The sequence below is a fragment of the Pongo pygmaeus genome, chromosome 7, assembly GCF_028885625.2.
Source record: "Pongo pygmaeus isolate AG05252 chromosome 7, NHGRI_mPonPyg2-v2.0_pri, whole genome shotgun sequence".
NCBI lineage: Eukaryota > Metazoa > Chordata > Mammalia > Primates > Hominidae > Pongo > Pongo pygmaeus.
This window is the reverse complement of record NC_072380.2, coordinates 111,741,058-111,761,251: the sequence shown is the minus strand read 5'-3', so window position 1 is coordinate 111,761,251 and position 20,194 is coordinate 111,741,058. Positions and strand designations below refer to the sequence as shown.

General features: G+C 33.3%; 1 protein-coding gene across 23 annotated transcripts in view; it reads right to left on the bottom strand.

Moving 5' to 3' along the window:
- The window catches only part of VPS13B (vacuolar protein sorting 13 homolog B), a 915,151-nt gene that overhangs the window by 563,902 nt on the left and 331,055 nt on the right, over positions 1 to 20,194 (bottom strand). The gene's annotated exons all lie outside the window — the stretch shown is intronic.

Here is a 20,194-nt window from a genome sequence, read left to right as displayed (position 1 = left end):
TTATGTTAGGAATTACTTCCTGAGTGTCCGAAAGTGCTCTGACAAGATACTTGCTACTAAGGAGGCTATCTGTGATGGCAGAAAAAAAGGGCAACTGTGTTCACAGTGAAATGTTCATGAAAGTATACATAGGTTAGGCCATTTCACTAGATGTTGGAGTTAGTAAGCAGAAACCACATTGTTTTGTTATCTGTTGGCATTAAACAAAATTTTTTTTGCAAACTATTTTTATTCTATTGATGAGACTGAGCAACTCTGTCCAACAAATTTTAGTTTATATTTGGAAACCGCAAAGTAGTCTCAAAGTATTCTAAAGAGAATTGGGGGAAAAATGCAGTGAAACATGATTTTTGGTGACTTAAAGAAAGCACTGCCTTTCTTGTTTGAGATTTAACAGCATACTTTGTTGTGCAATGTTATGGTTCCCTTTCTGTAAAACATTATTTTTAGTGACCTAAATAAAGCCTGTCTTGTTTGAAAAAAACTGGAAAAAAAAAAAAACTGACGTGGTTTGGATCTGTGTCTCTACCAAATCTCATGTCAAACTGTAATCTCCAGTGTTGGAGGTGGGGCCTGGTGGGAGGTGACTGGATCATGGGATGGATTTCTCATGAATGGTTTAGTGCCATCCCCCTGTGTACTGTCCTCATGACAATGAGTGAGTTCTCATGAGATCCGGTCATTTAAAAGTTTGTAGCACTCCCCCTCCATTCTCTCTTGCTCCTACTCCACCTCCACCTTCCCCCACGATTTTAAGCTTCCTGAGGCCTCCCTAGAAGTCAACCAGATGCCAGCATCATGTTCCTGTACAGCCTACTGTAAGCCAATCAAACCTCTATTCTTTATAAGTTACCCAGTCTCAGGTATTTCTTTATAGCAATGCAAGAACGACCTAATACAAAAACTCTTCCAAACTTAATATTAAATAAATGTTCAAAAGAATACAAATAGCAAACAAACCAAAACATGCAAAACAATATGAAACTTAAATATTTTAAAAGTGATACATATATATGTACATATATATATATATACTAAAAGTATTTACAGGCACAGGAATAATAATCACTAACTTTAGAATAGTGTCCAACTCTGATATGGTGAAACAGGAGAAAGATCATCATGAGGAAATTAAAAACTTGACTTTCTTTTTGATCTGTGACACTCATTGTATTATTCTCTATTTGTATGTCTGACATACCTCATAATAAAAAGGAAAAGAAATAACCACTGATCTACCACAGATAGAGTGAGAGAATACATGTCTTCCTGTATGTAATGGACCTCATTATTAATCAAAGATGCTAAAATTTTATAATGGTAACAACCTCTGTTAATTAATAAAAATTATAAGAATGTCTAAGCTTCAAAACAATAAAATTCTGCAACATATAAACGATTGAGAGGCACTGAATTTCAAAATAATGCTTCCATGTATAAGCAACATAAGGTAACAAAATAATCTGACATTGTTTTCATTAACTATAACATTGAATCCATTTTTATATGCTAGGCAAAATAAAAGCTAAAATTAAATATAATGTGCTTAGAATAGGCTTTAACATGTGAATCACATACCGTCAAAACTGTCAATTCTTAGAACTCACATCTTATTTTCTCAGTAAGTATAATTATATAAATTTTGAAATATAAATATATCCTTATAGAAAAATATTCTGTGGGTACCCTAACAGATTACATAAAGAAGAAAATGGAATGTAGTATGCAAGAAATAAGTACAAAAGCCTCATGAGAAAAAGACCTAAAAAATGATGAGATACACTACGTTCAAGGATTAAAGACTCAATATTGTCAAAATGTCCATTTTGTTCCTCAAGAATATCTACAAATTCAATGAAATCCCAATCAAAATTCTAACAGGTGTTTTCAATAGAAACTGACCAGTTGATAATAAAATATAGAAAGAAAGCAAAAAACATATATATAGTAGTTTATATAATATTCTTAAATAGCAAAATTAGAGGACTCATATTACCTGATTCGAAGATTTGGTATATAGCCCCAGCAAACAAGACCACGGTAACTGGCATGACCATGGACAAACAGATTAAAAAACCAGAATAGAATTCCAGAAATAAAATCATGCATATGTTGTCTATTGATTTTCAACAAACATGCCAGGGCACTGAATGGGGAAAGTCTTTTCAACACATGATGCTTTAATAACTGAATAAATGAGAAAAAAAATCCAAAAACTTGATCTCTACCTCACAACTATTTAAAAAAGTTGATTTTTTGAATCACAGAATTAAAAGTAAAAGCTAAACTATAAGACTTTTAGAGGAAAATATAAAGGGATATTCTGGATTTCTTAGAGAAGTCAAAAAAAGCACTAATCATAAAAGCACTAATCATTAAAAAATTGATAAATGTGACTTTATCAAGGTTTTAAAATTTTATTCTTTGTAAAACATTGTTATGAAAAAGAAAAAACAAAGAAAAGACTAAGAAAATATATTATCCACACATATAGCTGACCTGTATTCAGAATATATAAGGAACTCTTACAATTCAATTAAAGACAAACCATTAACATAAAATGGGCAAAAGACCTTCAAGTCTTTTAAGACACTTCACAAAGGAAGGTATCTGAAATGCCAAAAGGATGAAAAGATTATTATTATTAGTTACCGAGAAACACAAATTAAAACAAGAATGAGATATCATTTCAAGCTTAGTAAAACAGATAAAATGACTACATCTAATATTGGCAAAGATATGAATGGAACAATGTCATTCTCATTGTAACACACATTGTTGGTGGTAGTGTTAAGTCATATAACTACTTGGAAAAAAAGTCTAGTAGTTTTTTATAAAGTTAAACATACAACTACCTTATAATAACAATTCCACTTCTAAATATGTATGCAATAGAAATGACAATATATGTCCACAAAAGGCTTGTAAAAGAATGTTATAGCAGGTTTAAACACAATAACCACAAAATAGAAACAATACAGAAGTCCATCAATAGTAGAATGAAGAAGTAAACTGTACTGTATCCATACAATGGAATACTATTTAGCAATTAAAAACAAAAAACTACTGATATACACAAGACAAATGATTTCAAAAATGTGTAAAACACTAGACACTGATACATACACATATACATCCAGAGAATTATTCTGAGTGAAAAAAGCCAATCCCAGAAAGGTTATATATTACATGACTATTTACATAACATTCTTGAAATGACAAAATTGGGGACATAGAGATATTAGTAGATGCCAGTGGTTAAGACTTGGGGTTAGAGTGGATGGTGAGGAGGAAGCAGAAGGAAAGTAGATGTGGACATAAAAGGGTAACACAAGGGATTCCTACAGTCATGAAACTATTCTGTATCTTGACTATGGTGGTAGGTACATGAATCTACATAAGTGATAAAACTACATATAATTAAATACATACAAACACAAATGAATACCAGTAAAGCAGGGGAAATCTGAACAAGATCTATGTATTGTATCAATGTCAGTATCCTGGTTGGGGTGTTATATTATAATTTTGTAAGATGTTATCATTAAGGAAAACTGAGAAGAAGATACATAGGATCCTTCTGTATTATTTCGTACAACTGCATGTGAATCTACATAATTATCTCAAAAGAAAATGTTTAATTAAAAGAAAGTAAAGTTTAAAAATCACCATATATGTGGCCTTTACTTTTCATACACATCTTTCTCCAAAAACAGATTTCCTGGGCATTAATTTTACATGTCCCTGACCCCCTTCAGATAAAAACAATTTTAAAATTTAAGAATAATGTTACATTTCTAAATGTCAGATTCTTGTCTAAAATATAGAAACTCTACAAAAATTCAAACTCTCACTACAAAGCTGCCAGTAACCTAACACTATTTAAATAGACAAAGTACTATTATTTAAAAAGATTTCTGATACTTACATGTCTGAAGAATTATGATTACTCCCTCATGTAGATAAAGCACTATCTGAAGTTTAAGCTCTTCTCTAAGTAGGCTTTGGAATCATTTTTCTACTTCATCATTAAGAAAAATAAGCAACACTATTATATTTGACCACCCTGCTATAAAAAAACATGTGAGCCAACTTTTTTTCCTTTCCTATCAATGTGAGATTAATGCAATACCAGTAGAATTTCAACATAAATAAATGGACAAAAAAGTGTTATTAGAAGCCTGATATTTAAAAAGTTTGGAATTCATATGGGAAATTCAGAAGAAATTTTATTAGGGAGAGTCTGGAAGAAAATGAATAAAGTCTCTTAATCTAAAACTTTCATCTTGTTTTCTGTACTGTGCTTTTAAGGATGTTCTGAAGAATAGCCTATGACTGTAAATAAAGCACTGAACTGAGGATTCAGAGTAAGTGTAACATTTACTTTACAAGTAAATTACCGTAAACATCCTTTCCATACTGTACCTCTTGGGACACTCAGAGAAAGTACTCAATTAACTCTTCAGAATATATAAAAGAATATTTTATTTGATCTAAAACACTTGAACTGATTGAACAAAAAAAATTAACTGTTCTCTTACTTGCATAAAGTGGCCATATATAAAAGATTAATATAGTAACTATAAATCTCAACATTAATTCCTGATTTTTCTATTTCCTTGCAAATATTTGGGAATTGTTAAAAATAATTATTTAATCCAATTATCTCAGGTTTACTATTTAGCCATTTTCTTTATGAACCACAAGACAAATACTGAAAAAATGTAAGTCACAGTCTATTATTTAAATGATCCAATGAGTCTTTACACTGAGTTCACCTAATATAGTTTTGGATGTCAGAACATAAGACTGGCCAAATTTCTATCTGATTTATCAATATGTTATAAGAAACCCCATTAAATTCATAATTTTCTACAATAAATAAAAACAAAGCTCTATTCTATGTTGCTGGAGCAGCCAAAATGTTGTTACAAAGATGCTCAAATTTCTGAAAAAATGATTTTGAGATAAATTTTTAAAAAATTCCTTGAACAAAACAGAATTTATGCTATACTGTGTTAAGTATTCCTTTATCTTAAATTACTAAAGTTATCCCTATGCAGTTACAATGTTGAACTCCAAATACAATTTCTTGTCAACCACCTATAAAATGCTGTAAGATCATGCAATGTATTCTTCTGTCTCATGTAAACGTGATACTTTAAATTAAATTCCATTATTTTTGCAGCAGCTTTCAGATTTCATTTCCAACCTTAAATTTTACAATTTAACCTACACCAAACAAACATCACCAAAGTCAAAATGTACTAAGAAGTTTACTGTATTGATTTGTACAAAAATGCACAAATGCAACCTACATATTTCATATGTTGTTAACATAACTAACCAACCGGCCCCTACAGGTTATATTTTAATTTTTTTCTTGATTTACTAGTAAAGTATCACTTTTTTAGCAATTCAGAATTTTAAAATTGATATTCCAATTCAACTACTAGTGGTGTTTATGCTAATGAGAACATAAGTCTATTTAAATGTTCCTTATAAAGGGATCTTGGCTGCCCTACAGCTCTAAACTGCAAGATTCTAGAAGTAGTCTATAAGTAGTGTTGCTACACAGACTGACAGTTCTATGGTCATTTACCTGTCAATGTAGTAGCTACAGTAGTAAATGACTGGTGAGTAATGCAATGACAAGCAATACTACTTAAAATGAACAGGTTGATCCCTTAAGTAAGGTTTTCTAAGCACTTTATAGGACCAGTGCATTATTTAAAAACAACCGTAACAAGTAAATTGCCAGTATTGTTCATTTAAGTTTAAATTTTCTTCTATAGGTCTCATTCTCTGCCACAAACCAGATAAGTAATAGTTTAGTGTAACCATGCATCCTTATTCTGAAAAGAGAAATAGGAACACTTTTACACTGTTGGTGGGACTGTAAACTAGTTCAACCATTGTGGAAGTCAGTGTGGCGATTCCTCAGGGATCTAGAACTAGAAATACCATTTGACCCAGCCATCCCATTACTGGGTATATACCCAAAGGACTATAAATCATGCTGCTATAAAGACACATGCACACGTATGTTTATTGCAGCACTATTCACAATAGCAAAGACTTGGAACCGACCCAAATGTCCAACAATGATAGACTGGATTAAGAAAATGTGGCACATATACACCATGGAATACTATGCAGCCATAAAAAATGATGAGTTCATGTCCTTTGTAGGGACATGGATAAAATTGGAAATCATCATTCTCAGTAAACTATCGCAAGAACAAAAACCCAAACACCGCATATTCTCACTCATAGGTGGGAATTGAACAATGAGAACACATGGACACAGGAAGGGGAACATCACACTCTGGGGACTGTTGTGGGGTGGGGGGAGGGGGGAGGGATAGCATTAGGAGATATACCTAATGCTAAATGACGAGTTAATGGGTACAGCACACCAGCATGGCACATGTATACATATGTACCTAACCTGCACATTGTGCACATGTACCCTAAAACTTAAAGTACAATAAATAAAAAAAAAATCAGAGGAAATTCAATGGATATTTCATAAAATTATCTATGATTAAAGAATCTGAATGAAAGCATTTTAATGTATATGAGAATGAAGCTGAAAGGTGAAGGAGCAATTCTTACCAGGAATACAAGGAATTTTCTTTAAGAGACTCAACTTCACCTAATACTCTAATGCAATAAAAAACTAAATTAATCCTAAATTGCCTTAAGACAAGGGGGGACAAAAGAAATAAAATTTTGCTTAATGGCTTTAGATACTAAGAAAATGTTACCATGGGTACTTGGAGAGTCTCTACAAGCCACTAAGAAACAAGATATTGATAGTTTCAGTTCTGGTTGAAGACAATGTCTAGATCAAATAACTTCTTGAGGTAGCCAGTGGTAGCACTATAACGCCCTTCTAATCCTCCACTTTTCAACCCAGCACTCCATTATCCCACAACTTAGAAGGAAGAAAAAATTAAAATATAGATGGTAAGTGCTTAGATAAACAAAATTGAGGAAGAAAAGGGGGAACACTTAGGAAACAATTAATTCGGGCTAGGAGTAGGGGTGAGGGAAGACAGGGAGAAGATAACAGAAGGAATAATGCATGAGCTTTAGGTCAGGGGTAAGAAACAACTATATTAAGTGATGGTTCAGAAAGTGAAATCCTGTTCTCTGACTCTGGTTCTTTATTCAGTACTTGATTAAATTCCTGAATTCTCCTTTCTCATCCAAAGTCTCAACCTCCAAATAGAAAATATTATTAAAATTACATATCCCCATCACTGGCCTCATCATTCATTCTCTATGAATGGCATAATATAATAGCAATGAGGATAATACTATTTTTAATATTATATATATGATCAAAAGTTTTAATAAGGGGTACTTTAACAGAAAGCAATTCTAGTCCAGTATGTTCTGGAATAGTAGCCCCAAAATAACTAGTCCAAATAACATGTTCAAATATTTAAAGACAATTTTAAATTCTTTTCTAAAATCCTTGGAAGACATGCCTCTCTAAATAGGCATCTCAAATGAGTTAATATATATTACAGAATAAAACATATACTCTAAACAGTGACTCTCAAACAGGGGTGACTTTTTCACCCATAGGAAATATAGCACTGTCTGGAAACATTTTTGGTTGTTACATTTCCAAGGATGCCACTGGTTTCTAGTGGGAAGAAGTCAGGGATATTACAGAATATCCAACAATGTATGAGACAGAATTATGTGGCCCAAAATGTCATTCATGCCATTGTCAAAATACCATGCTTGAAAGGAATACTGAATGCTATCATTTATTTTATCTATTTTATTTTTATTTGCTGTTAGAATCACTGTGTTGCAGTCTGTTACTAGCATCTGTCAAGATGATAAGAATGACATTATTTAGTGAAATCCTAGAGGAAATATATTTGTAGGAAAAACAGAAGGATAAAGTTCACTGAGAATGCTTAGTGGTTATGTTTAATGTAATCCACTACAGCTGATGGCTCAGAAAGAAATAAGTTGCTTCAAAAATGAAACTGGCAATAACACTCAAAAAGATCAATTTTATTTATAATCTGGAATTAACAGGGTTTTTCCTCTTAAAGCAGATGGATTTCCTTGAATTACTAAAAACATGCATTGGATGTCAAGGCAAAAAAATGTAGACATAAAATTATGATCCACATTCCCTAAGGTGATTTTGTCAAAACAAAATATATAGACCACAATGTTCTTCCATAATACCTTAAAAATGTATCTTTTCAAAATTAATAATCTTTCATTTTACTAAACACATGCTTGAATATAAGCATTGATTGTAATATACTATAGCTGCTTTTATTGAAATGAATCATTTTTTCAGAATATGTCCCAAACTAAAATATAGGGTTTATACCTATCAAAACAAAGCCAAGAGAATTAAATTTTCACTCAATATGTTTCACATAAAAACTGGAAAGATAACATTTCACAATTTTGAATACTTTAGAAGTCTATAATCCAGAAAGAGCCCAACTGGAAGGAATCTTAGAAATCATCATGAGCTAGACTTTTCAAAAGAGGGTACTTATATATATAGGCATGTATAGTGGTAAGCTAAGAAGCACTCAAATGAAAAAATAAGCACAGTAGGTCTTAGTAGATGAGCAACTTAATCTAATAACTAGGGGAAGGAGAGGTAAAACAAACAGAATGCATCGTGGAGTAGAATGTCAAACTTACAAAAATTTTTAATCTAAGAGACGTAAAGTAGATTTTCCTTTCGTAGCTGCTTGCTTTGGGCTGGAATTTTCAGATGTATGAATTCACACTCTTCTTCTACTGCAGGGATGTAGCTGGACAAATTGAGAGCTCCTCAGAAGATATCAAAGAATATTTTGATTTAAAACACTCAAACTGACTGAAAAAAATTAACTGCTTCTTTATTTGCATAAAATAGCCATTTTATACAAAGACCCACATAGTAACAAAAATCTTAACTTGATCAATTCCTGATTTTTCTATCTCCTTGCAAATACTTGAAACTTGTTAAAAGTTATCTTATCCAATCATCTCAGGTTTAAAATTTAGCTATCTTCTCCTACAAGACACCTATATCAGCAAAGTTGGAAACAGAGAGTATCCAGGTCCCACTAAACCTTTCAGGTTGCCATTTGTCCTTGCTTCCCCTACTTCATATCTGTTTTCCCAGCTCAACTTCCTGCCTTGCTGACCTCAGGTGACAGCACCAAACACAAAAGTAATATTTCCCACAGAATTTTTTTAAAACTCCCACAATTGAGTATGGAGAAATCTTTATAATAAATCCTTTCTATCAGCAGTCCTGAACCATTTGGTACCAGGGACAGGTTTTGTGGAAGACAATTTTACCACGGACTTGGTTCGGGGATGGCGATTGTTTCAGGATGAAACTGTTCCACCTCAGATCATCAGACATTAGATTCTCATGAGGAGCGTGCAGCCTAGATCCCTTGCATGCGCAGCTCACAATGGGGTTTGCGCTCCTAGGAGAATCTAATGCTGCAGCTGATCTGACATGAGATGGAGTACAGGCGGTAATGCTCACTAACCCACCACTAACCTGCTATGCAGCCTGGTTCCTAATAGACCATGGAACCATTTTGGCCCATGGCCAAGGGATCAGGGACTTCTACTTTAAAAGTATATTTCCTAGTGGTTCTGCTTCTCTAATTAAACCTTGACTGATAGAGAATTTTTGTAAGGTATATTTTGTGTATTGTTTGAGAATATTGTGTTATATTATAAATCAAGAAAAACAGGATGAATAAGACTCATAGGAAATGTTAACCATAGATGGTAAGTAAACTAGCATCTTATGAGATACAGATAGAAATCATACAAAGTGTGAGTAACCAAAGTAGCTTATGAAACAGTAGAGATCATAAAATGTGTTAAACATAGAGGGTAAGTTAGTCATCTGTAAAGTGGGCAGGGGATACATAAACATTCCATGCCACCAGATTCAGATAGTGTGGTCTTTCCCATCCACTTACACAGTATCCAAATTGTGTTGACTGCCCTATCTCTAGTCTCTTGCCTGTAACTTGTGTTCTAATTAACCCCATGTGCTCTTTCCATCCCATCTGTATAATATCTTATGTGTGTTGACTGCTCTATCTCTCTCCCCATGCTTCTACCTTGTGTCTGATTAATCTTGATTGTGCTCTGATGCAAATTTTTGTATTTATTTGACTGGCTAGCTGCCATTTATTTGACTGGCTAGCTATATTAATTATTAATATATTAAATCTAAATACTACATTAATGTAAATTCCATCTTGAAAGTGAAATCCCAAATAAAATCACTGTTGTTTAATAATATTTGGTTAGTCATTGGTAAACTTCAAAATTCAAATTGAATTGGTCTGACTCAATTTCCTGCAGTTGCCATTCTACCGAATTAGGTTGACTGTAATTCTGCATTTCTTCTTATCTAAGACACCATCAATCATGACACACAATTATTTTACATGTACATTGGAAGACCCAAGGGGTACCCCTTGGTTTAAGATTAAAGAGAAAAACTCTTCGAAGTAGATAGAAATAGGAAGAAAACTCATAATCTTTGTACTAGGTGGAGGGTAGGGGAAGAAATCTCATAAAATTTAAACCAAAACCCAGTATTAACAATTATGGCAGTCTAAATTCACACTATCAGTGAAATCCAAAAATCATCTAACAACTTAATTCAAAGTGGTCTCATGTGTCTGAGACTGACTGTCAGAGGCAAACACAAACTCCCTCTATTGGAGCTGAACTTCAACTGAGGCCAGTAGTAAGAGGCCATTTATTTTCAGAAAAGTTAAAGTATGAAAAAAGTATCTCAAAATTGATAAAATAAATTGTGATAAATGATATATTTGTGGGAGACTAACAAATACATGAAATTTATTAATATGCAGGGATGGCTGGGCATGGTGGTTCATGTCTATAATAATCCCAGCACTTTCGGAGGCTGAGGTGGGCAGATCGCTTGAGCTCTCGACTTCGAGACCAGCTTGAGCAACAAGGCAAAACCTCATCTCTACAAAAAATACAAAAATTAGCAGGGCAGGAGAGCCTGGGAGGCAGAGGCGGCAGTGAGCTGAGATTGTGCCACTAGGCAACAGAGCAAGATTCTGTCTCAAAAAAATAAAAAAAGCTACCTAGAGATGATAGAAATTCTGCCTTATTTCAAATTATTTAATTTTTTCATAAACTACTTACTTACCAATTAGACAAATTCACATATAGAAAACGACATTGTTTAAGCTCTCCCTAAGCTTAGAATATAGTTGGGAAATAAGATACACATATCAAACATAAAATGTAAATAACACAAATTTATTCACTCAATATATACACTGAGTACCTGTCGCGCATGCCTGTCTTTTCAAGCAGGGTTCCTCATCTAAACCACAAAGCACAGAAAATTATTTGAGTCACTATCTCCCCAATTCTTCCACTACAATACATTATTGTTTTTCTATGCACAGAATAGAAGGAAATGCAGTAAGAAATTGCCAAGAAGGAAAACTGTAGAGTAAGAAATAATTTTTGTTTTCAATAAACTAGTTACAAGGGTATGTAAGTAAACCAATCATTAAGGTACAGCTTTGGGAGTATTGAGAAATGACCCCCAAAAAACATATCCTTTGGAAAACAAATAAATAATTTAATCAGGGCAAAAATCTAAAGAAGAGAAATTTATTTTGCTTGAGATACTAAGGGCCATAAAAGGAATGCATGATTTAATTATTTGGAATTGTAGATACAAAGGGATAAAATAAAAAGTACTATAAGAGTTGATAGGCATTTATATAAAGACCTAAACAGGAAATTACCTGATACTTGAAAGCTGATATGTCTGTTTCTTCCCAAAAGTGATCTTTTCTCTAAAAGGAACTAACAAAAACATCTTGACTAGGTCCTTGCCAATCATGGAAAATAATGTTAAGGAAACTAAATAATAACTCTCCCCTGAGATGCCAGATTTAAGCTGATTGAGATTTTAGCTTGAGCCACAGATAAACACAGATAAGAATTACACTGCTAAGGTTGCTCTGAATAATACATTTCACAAAATTGCCTTTGATGGGGAGGTACCACTTACTTAGGAGGTAGTATTCTGAAGAACAAATAACAATGAAAACAGTTTGTTTCACTAAGTTAGACAGTATATGAGCGTTGCAAAGGATGAAACATTTGGATTTTATCTGATAGTCTGGACAATTTATAGAGAACGAGTGAAAGAAGGCAAAATTAGCAAGAAAGCAAACTACCCAACCAATTCTGTGATTGATGGTGAGAAGTTAGTCTAAAGCAGGGTAAGCAGAAATAAAAAGCAAAAGATGAATTTAAGAGAATCTTGGCCAAGCACAGTGGCTCATGCCTGTAATTCCAACACTTTGGGGGGCCCAGGTGAGAGAATTGCTTGAACCCAGGAGTTTGAGCCCAACCTCGTCAACATATTGGAACTTTGTATTTTTTTTCTTAAAGAAGAGAATCTCAAAGAATTTTAAGACCTTTTGACTAATTGGATAAGCAGTAAAGCATAGATTAAAATATGTCATTAGCCATTTGAGAACAATAATGCTAGCCTACCTGTTCAGAACCTCAATGAAAATGAGAATGATTAAGAAAAGTGTTTTCAGATTTTATCTAAAAGACACTTTAATATGATTATACAGTGGAAGGAGAAGGAAGAGCCTTTAATTAAAAATAAAATATCAAAATACAACAATTTTTAAAACCATATATAATCTTTGTAACTAGATGTAATCTACAAAACTGACTACATTATAGTAACAAGTCTTAAAATTCCCCTCAATATATAATTGGTTCTTTTCTTTAGAATACAAGATTCAAGGTAATCTATACCCTTGTGATCTATCACTTGAAATACATGATCAACAAAAATGTTGAAAACATATCTTACAATTAATACCCTTTAAATTAAACAGCTATATATGTGGCTTTCAAACTTTCTTAGGAACAGGACATTTTTTCTTTTTTTCAGACAAAATCTCATGGAGTAGTCCAACAAATAAATCAGAAAAAAGGGAGAGCTGCTTTGATACAATCTAGAAGCAAGCGGCCAGAACCCCAGCCCCATGAAAACTCTAAGAAATCTTTCACTTCTGCAAGCAAAGTTTTAAAATAAAATTAAATGGGAAGAGGAACACAGTATATTGCTTTGGTCCAGTGGAATAAAATCTGCATAGCTAATGCTGGAATTAAATTAGCTATCTGATTGAGGGATCAAAATATAGAAGTGGAATGGGCAGTATTTAAAAGCTGAAAAGAATAAAAAGGTTAATATTTGGTTAGAGTAAATAGGTACTCAACAATTATTTACTTCAACAGTTTGAGAAAGTGAAAATTATCATGATAGATTGTAATAGATTAATTACTCTCCCATGTTCATATCACTGCTTGGCTTCTAAGCCTAGGTTTCAGAAAGAGTTTGATCAACTGCTGAGTTTTAACGATCTCCTACTGCTTTTATCTTTTAGTAAAGCTTCTGTCTACAAAGACCTCCCGCAAGAATCATGGAGTATGAACTATAGGATTGCTCATATCTGGATGCTTGTAACTCAGCCTGCATTCATTACTTCACCCCATTAACATTCCACGCTGGGAGTCCTTTGCCAGTTTTATGAGGCGAAACCACAAAACGTCAGGTTAACAAAATCCTCACATAGCAATTTCACCTTAAAATACTGCCTGTCAAGGACTTGCTTCCAAGATATCCAATAAATCACTAACTCTATAAAGCAGGTTGCAAGTCAAATAATTGCAATATTTTGTATCAGAGCACAATCAAGATTAATCAAAATGCAAGCTAATTATTTAGAACCACAACCTCATTGGGGAGGAGGAATACAGCACTATGTTTTCAAGTGTACTCGGTAGCCTATCTAAGTTTTAATTGTGCTTAGATAATAGCCTATCTAAGTTGTACTTAACTAAACTCTCTATTACTTCCATTTCCAATTATTTAGACACTTGATTTGAGATGGCATGATATGATGAGAGCTTTGGGGATATAAACATATTGGTTCAATTCCTGGTTGTGCCACTTATTAGTTATGTGTCTTTGAGATGGTTAATAAGCCATATTGCAATATATTGCCTAAGCCTGTTTTCTCAATGCAAAAATGAAGGAGTTCTTTCTTCATTGGGCTATTCTGAGTTTTTAAGGATGTAAGAAAATAAGCACCAACCATAGTGTCTGGTAATAATGTTCAATAATTGTTAGTTTCCTTCCCTCTATCCTTTGTTGAGACAGAAAATGACCAACTTTCCTAAGTCACTGTTTAAAACTCTCTATGCTCCCTGAGAAGATTACTAAGAAATCTCTGTCTCTATAACTACCGTCATGCAGCTAAGAGTGTCACGATAGGTATGAAAGGAAAAACAAAGTGAAAGTCTGTTGTGTATACATCAGTGAACACGTATCTATTAAACACATTCACCTGTACTTCCTCCCTTGCTCAACAGGAACGAAAAAAATACGAACTGGCCAAGCCTGTCTACCCCACCCTCTAGGCTGAAGATCTCAGTCGGTCGTTCCTAGTATTTGGCTCTCTTGTGATAATTATTAAACAATGTTGGATAACTATGTCCTAAGCAAGTAATTCACATTCTGATTCTGTTCTATACTTTTCTGATAAAAATTACTTGTACATCTTTTTTTATTATTATACTTTAAGTTTTAGGGTACATGTGCACAATGTATTTGTACATCTTTTGTGACTTAGTACAGAGTGCAGAAGATAACACACATCAGAAAGAATTATCAAAGAATTAAGAAAATCGTGTTTAAGAACTATACTTTATGCTTTCCTTGTGTCCTTGTTTCTATCCTAATGATGATTATTCCTTTTCTTTGCATCCATTCCAATTTCCTCAAATTCCTTTATAAATGCAGATACAAAACAGAACAGGGTAAGAAACCAAAATAAGGTTCTTGCAATAGCTAAGTCTTTGCATGTTTATACTTCCCATCTCCAGGAAAAAAATACAAAAAACTCTGACACAGACATGTGGACTGCATTCATGTTAAATTCCCAATTCAACATTTAAAGAGCAGTCATGCTGTCAATCTTATAAGCAAAATAAGTCTAATGACCAACCCTCAAATTAAAAATGTACTTTTATTTTCCTCCCTTATTCTCTTAAGGAAAGATCTGTAGAATATTTTTATATGCAAAATTACATTCATGCCTCCAGAGCAACATAAAGAGCAGCAGGATATTCTTGAGTTCTTGAAAACAAATGGAATCTCTACTCAGGAAAAAAAGTACTAGCCTTAAATAAGTGAAAATATTAGTGATCTAGTAAAGCCTAAATCCAGCAATTCAGCCTAATCTTACTAACTGAATACATTTTCATAGAGCATTTATACATTTTAATGATGCAGTTAGCTCTGAAGTGTTCCATGAAAAAGGTGGCTATTTTGCTCTATACTATTAGTAAACAGCAGTCAATTACAAATGGCTCTAGGAAAAGAACAAAATTACACAAAGGAAAAGGCAAAAGCAAGGGCACAAACAACAAGGTTGCTCATCTGAAGGATACAACTAAAGGAACACATGGTCTTTGGCCAGTGAGCAAATAAGTGTCTAATTTTATTGTATTCTCTAACACCTAACAGCAACTTGTTTGGCTTCCTATAATAATTGTGACACAAAAGGCAAAAATAGCCTTCCCAGGAATTTACATTTTGATACAACTAAAAGAAAACAAAAGTCTCACTTTCATTCCCAGAGTCTTAGTTTTGGAAACTTTTAATTTCCAAAGAGATAGAAATGAGATTGAAGACAACTAAATATGTATTACGTTTAAATCATAATGTTCTCAATGTCCCATAACACATTTCTCATATAGTAGGAATTAAATGATTCATAAGCTTACTAAGCAAAAATAATGTTATGTGCAAGTAAAGTAAAATTACAAATGTTATTCAAATACAAATTTAAAATTCACCTTCTCAGCCTTGGAAATGAATAAATTATTTCTCTGATGTACTTACATTTTTAAGAAATAATTACCAGAGAATGGATAAAAATACGGTTTAAACTTTTATTAGGAAAAATATCATGTCCCTTATCTAATATAGTCATCTATATTAATTATTTAAGCACATTCGAAAATTTGGAGTAGGCCAGGCACAATTGCTCATGCCTGTAATCCCAACACTTTGGGAGGCTGAGGCAGGTGAATTACTTAAAGTCAGGAGGTCGAGACCAGCCTGGCCAACACAGTGAAACCCCGTCTCTACAAAAATACAAAAATTAGCTGGGCGTGGTGGTGGTGCCACCAGTAATCCTGGCTGCTCAGGAGACTGAGGCAGGAGAATCGCTTGAACCTGGGAGGCAGAGGCTGCAGGAGCCGAAATCACGCCACTGCACTCTAGCCTGGGCGACAGAGCAAGACTCTGTCTCAAAAAAAAGAAAAAGAAAAAAAATTGTGAGTAAAAATACCATCAGCTTCTAAAACAACCTAAAATCATCTGAGCCAATCTAAATTATAACCTGATAGTTTTTTAGTAATTTATAGAATGTTCCAGAATCTGACTTTGGTACTACAGTCTGTAACTGACAATAGTTACTTTTCTTGTGGAGTGACTGAATATTTAAAAAGACAATTGTTGGCAAATCAAATGAATGCTAAATAATTGTTTAGTTTTAAAGATTTCAGCACACACTGGCTCAAAACCAAACTAAAACTGAGTAACCAAAGGTCAAAGGCAAGCAGATTTGCCAAAGCAGCAATGCCTGACCCAAAGGTGATCTGGAAGAATAAAAAGAAGAGAAAGTAGGTAGAAAATTTTAGCTTGTTCACACTGTGAATATCAAAGCAAAGTGACTGCTTTAAAAACTCTTATTCATAATAATCATCATATATTTGAGTTAAAATTTTAATAAACATCTATTTGGGAAAAAATACTTGTAAGGTTCACCATTCTATAAAACACAGGGCAGCATTTACAGATTAAATGCTTTCTCTGTCAAATAAACGGTAATCTACAAAGGAAAACTAGGGGTCCCTTCTAACATTTTCAAAGTAATAAGTCGCATTAAAATTGCCAAAAGTAACTATTCTATCTTACATTAGTAAATGGTTTGAATCATCAAAGGTTAAAATTAAACAAGTAACACAACAAAGATAGCAAATATTTACTAAGAAAACAAAATATATCAACATTAATTGGCTGAAATCACAGGAAGAGTAAAAAGAAAATTGAAGAAGAGGAAGAAATTACTGATGTTGTATTTTAAACACTAGTGTAACAAAGATCAGGATTCCCAGGAGAAGGGAGGTCCTTGGTCTTTTACATAGCCCCCACTATCCATCCTGACATTACCAAAACAATGTAAATATATAAGAAAAAATATCAGGATTCTGGGAAATTAATGTGCTTATTAAGGCGGACCTTTATCCCATAAATCCCTTTCAAATGTAAAGCAAACCATCATATTTCTAATTTAATAAGGTCTTAGAAACTGAAGGCCACAATTCCAAAGAACAAGCATTCTCAGCTAAGATTCACAAGTTCTAAAACATTGAAAGGAAAGACACAGAAGATAGACATGGTGCCTATTATAAACAATCACTCCCTCTCATGCTTTTAATATTGTAACAGAGTGTGACATATAGGAGTTAAATAACAAGAGTAAGCACGTATTTATTAAGTGTCTACTAGTGATGAAAAAGTGGTGAATAAAAGAGATATAGTCCCATCCTACATGAAGCACATGTCAGGTACCTAAAATACATTATATTATTTAATCCATAAAACAACTCTGTGAGATATTATCATCCCAGTTTTCTAGATAGGAAATTAAGACTGTAAAAGGTCAATTATCTTGTCCAATATCAAAACCTCAGTAAGAAGGCGGTAAGTAGAAGAAATAAGAATCAAATCCAAGACTGACTCTTGCCTGTAGACTTTCTCTTTGTTCTACAGACAGTCAATTCTATACGAAAGTTGCACCACACTCTGGAGGCATTTTTTAAAAATTAGTGTTTCTGGTTGTCACAATGATTAGGAGACAGTACTGACATTAACCATCAACCAAGAATAATGAAGCTGTTCAATGCCCAAAACAATCCTTTTACAACAAAGAATAGTTGTACATCCTGAACAATTTTGAAATATTCTCCCAGACTTCCATGTAAGTTAAAAACCTGTAGATAACTACTTGAATTTAGACTCTAACTCAATTTTACATCTAAACACAAAGCAGTTTTCACCCACTTTTAACAGACCCAGAAAGTTCCAGAAATCTCTCTCTCAGCAATATAGGAGAAAATTGTATATCATTTCGCATTTGACAAAGACATGTTTACCATTTTAGAAAACCACATCACTCACAGCTATTTCATTTGAGGACTTTCATTGCCAATATGCAACACATATACACAGGCAAGACTTGTAACTGTCCCGGTACAATACATGTGGCAAGCTGAGTATCTTACCTGAACACCTCAGCATGTCTTCAAATCTAGTTATGCTCTAAATATAAAAATGTGTGCTTCTATTATAAATTACTTTCCTTTTATTTCTCCCTTAATAAGATTATATTATATAGATTTATTCATAAATCATAAGCTTAGGAAAGTACAATTATGAATTTTATTTCAAGATAGTAAAGGGACATAAGAAAATACATGTTATAAAAAGGGGCATTAGATTTGATAGGGTTGAGAGCTACTACATTACATCATTATGCCCCTAATTTTAACAATAACTAGACTTTCTTTGGCCTTAAAATAACACACCTGAACAATCTCAGTAATAAGACCCTTCTCTCATAAAGAAATTCATGTAGGGCGGATGTGGTGGCTCACGCCTGTAATCCCAGCACTTTGGGAGGCTGAGGCAGGTGGATCACGAGGTCAGGAGTTTAAGACCAGCCTGGCCAGCATGGTGAAACCCCGTCTCTAATAAAAATACAAAAATTAGCTGCTGGGCATAGTGGTGTGTGCCTGTAGTCCCAGCTATTCAAGAGGCTGAGGCAGGAGAATTGCTTGAACCCAGGAGGTAGAGGTTGCAGTGAACTGAGATCGTGCCACTGCACTCTAGCCTGGGTGACAGAGTGAGACTCCATCCCAAAAATAAAAAAAAATAATATTTCCATGTAAGTTACTCTCAATGACAGGATATTTTCTTATATTGAAGTTCCTTACTCCAATATAAGAATTCTTTTCTTTGTCTTAAAATGAGATCTACCATACAGGACAGGAATAGATAAACTGGAAGTACCATAAAGAGGCTATATTTTTATCACTGGAATTTATTCATCAATATCTCTCTTTTACATACCATATTACCCAATAAGTATTCAATGAATATTTGCTTACAGAATAATTGCACAGCATTGTTATTCAATATCAGTATGCTCATGAAATGAATAAGCACATCAACCATTTTATGAATGCTTGCTACTCAAAATAGTCTTTTGATTGTTTATATACACTCAAATATTACCCCATCCAATACGAAAATTCAAAAAGAATGCTTAATTTGCAAAGGTGTAAATTAGGGCAAGAACACAATGGCATAAACTTAATATGTGAGTTTGAAAACTACTGTCAAGGTTTTAAATGTTTAAATTAAAGCTTCTAAAGGCTCTGTAATGTTTCTAACCTCCCAAAAAAACACAGTTGGAATAAACACACAGACAGACACATACATATACATATATAAAACAGATATCCCCTATTAGCTTGTGATTTTATAGTACCTTAATGCATGCACCTATATTCATGACAAAACATTTTAAAACAATGAATTGAGTAATTCATATGCTGTTACATATCCTCATTAATGATGAAAAAGTCCTTCAGTACCTCTCACTTCAAAGAGAAGTACCACTGTTTAAATAATAACTGAATGGTTCAGGTTCTCTAGGCCTTTTTTATTATTATTATTCAAGATATTTTTATTACACCAAGGTAAATCCACATACACCTCCATACAGCATAGTGAATTTTTAGAAGTTATCACTTCAAATTAAGGGAGGACTGAGAAGAAGGAATGGTTACCCAGAGGATTTCAGTTAACATATAATTTATTAAAAAATAAAATGAATTTTATGTCTACACACACATGCACAGACACACAAATGTATATGAAAACCTAAAATGGTGGAAATAGTAACATTATTAGACTATATTCAGTAATTGCATAGTATTATTATAAATT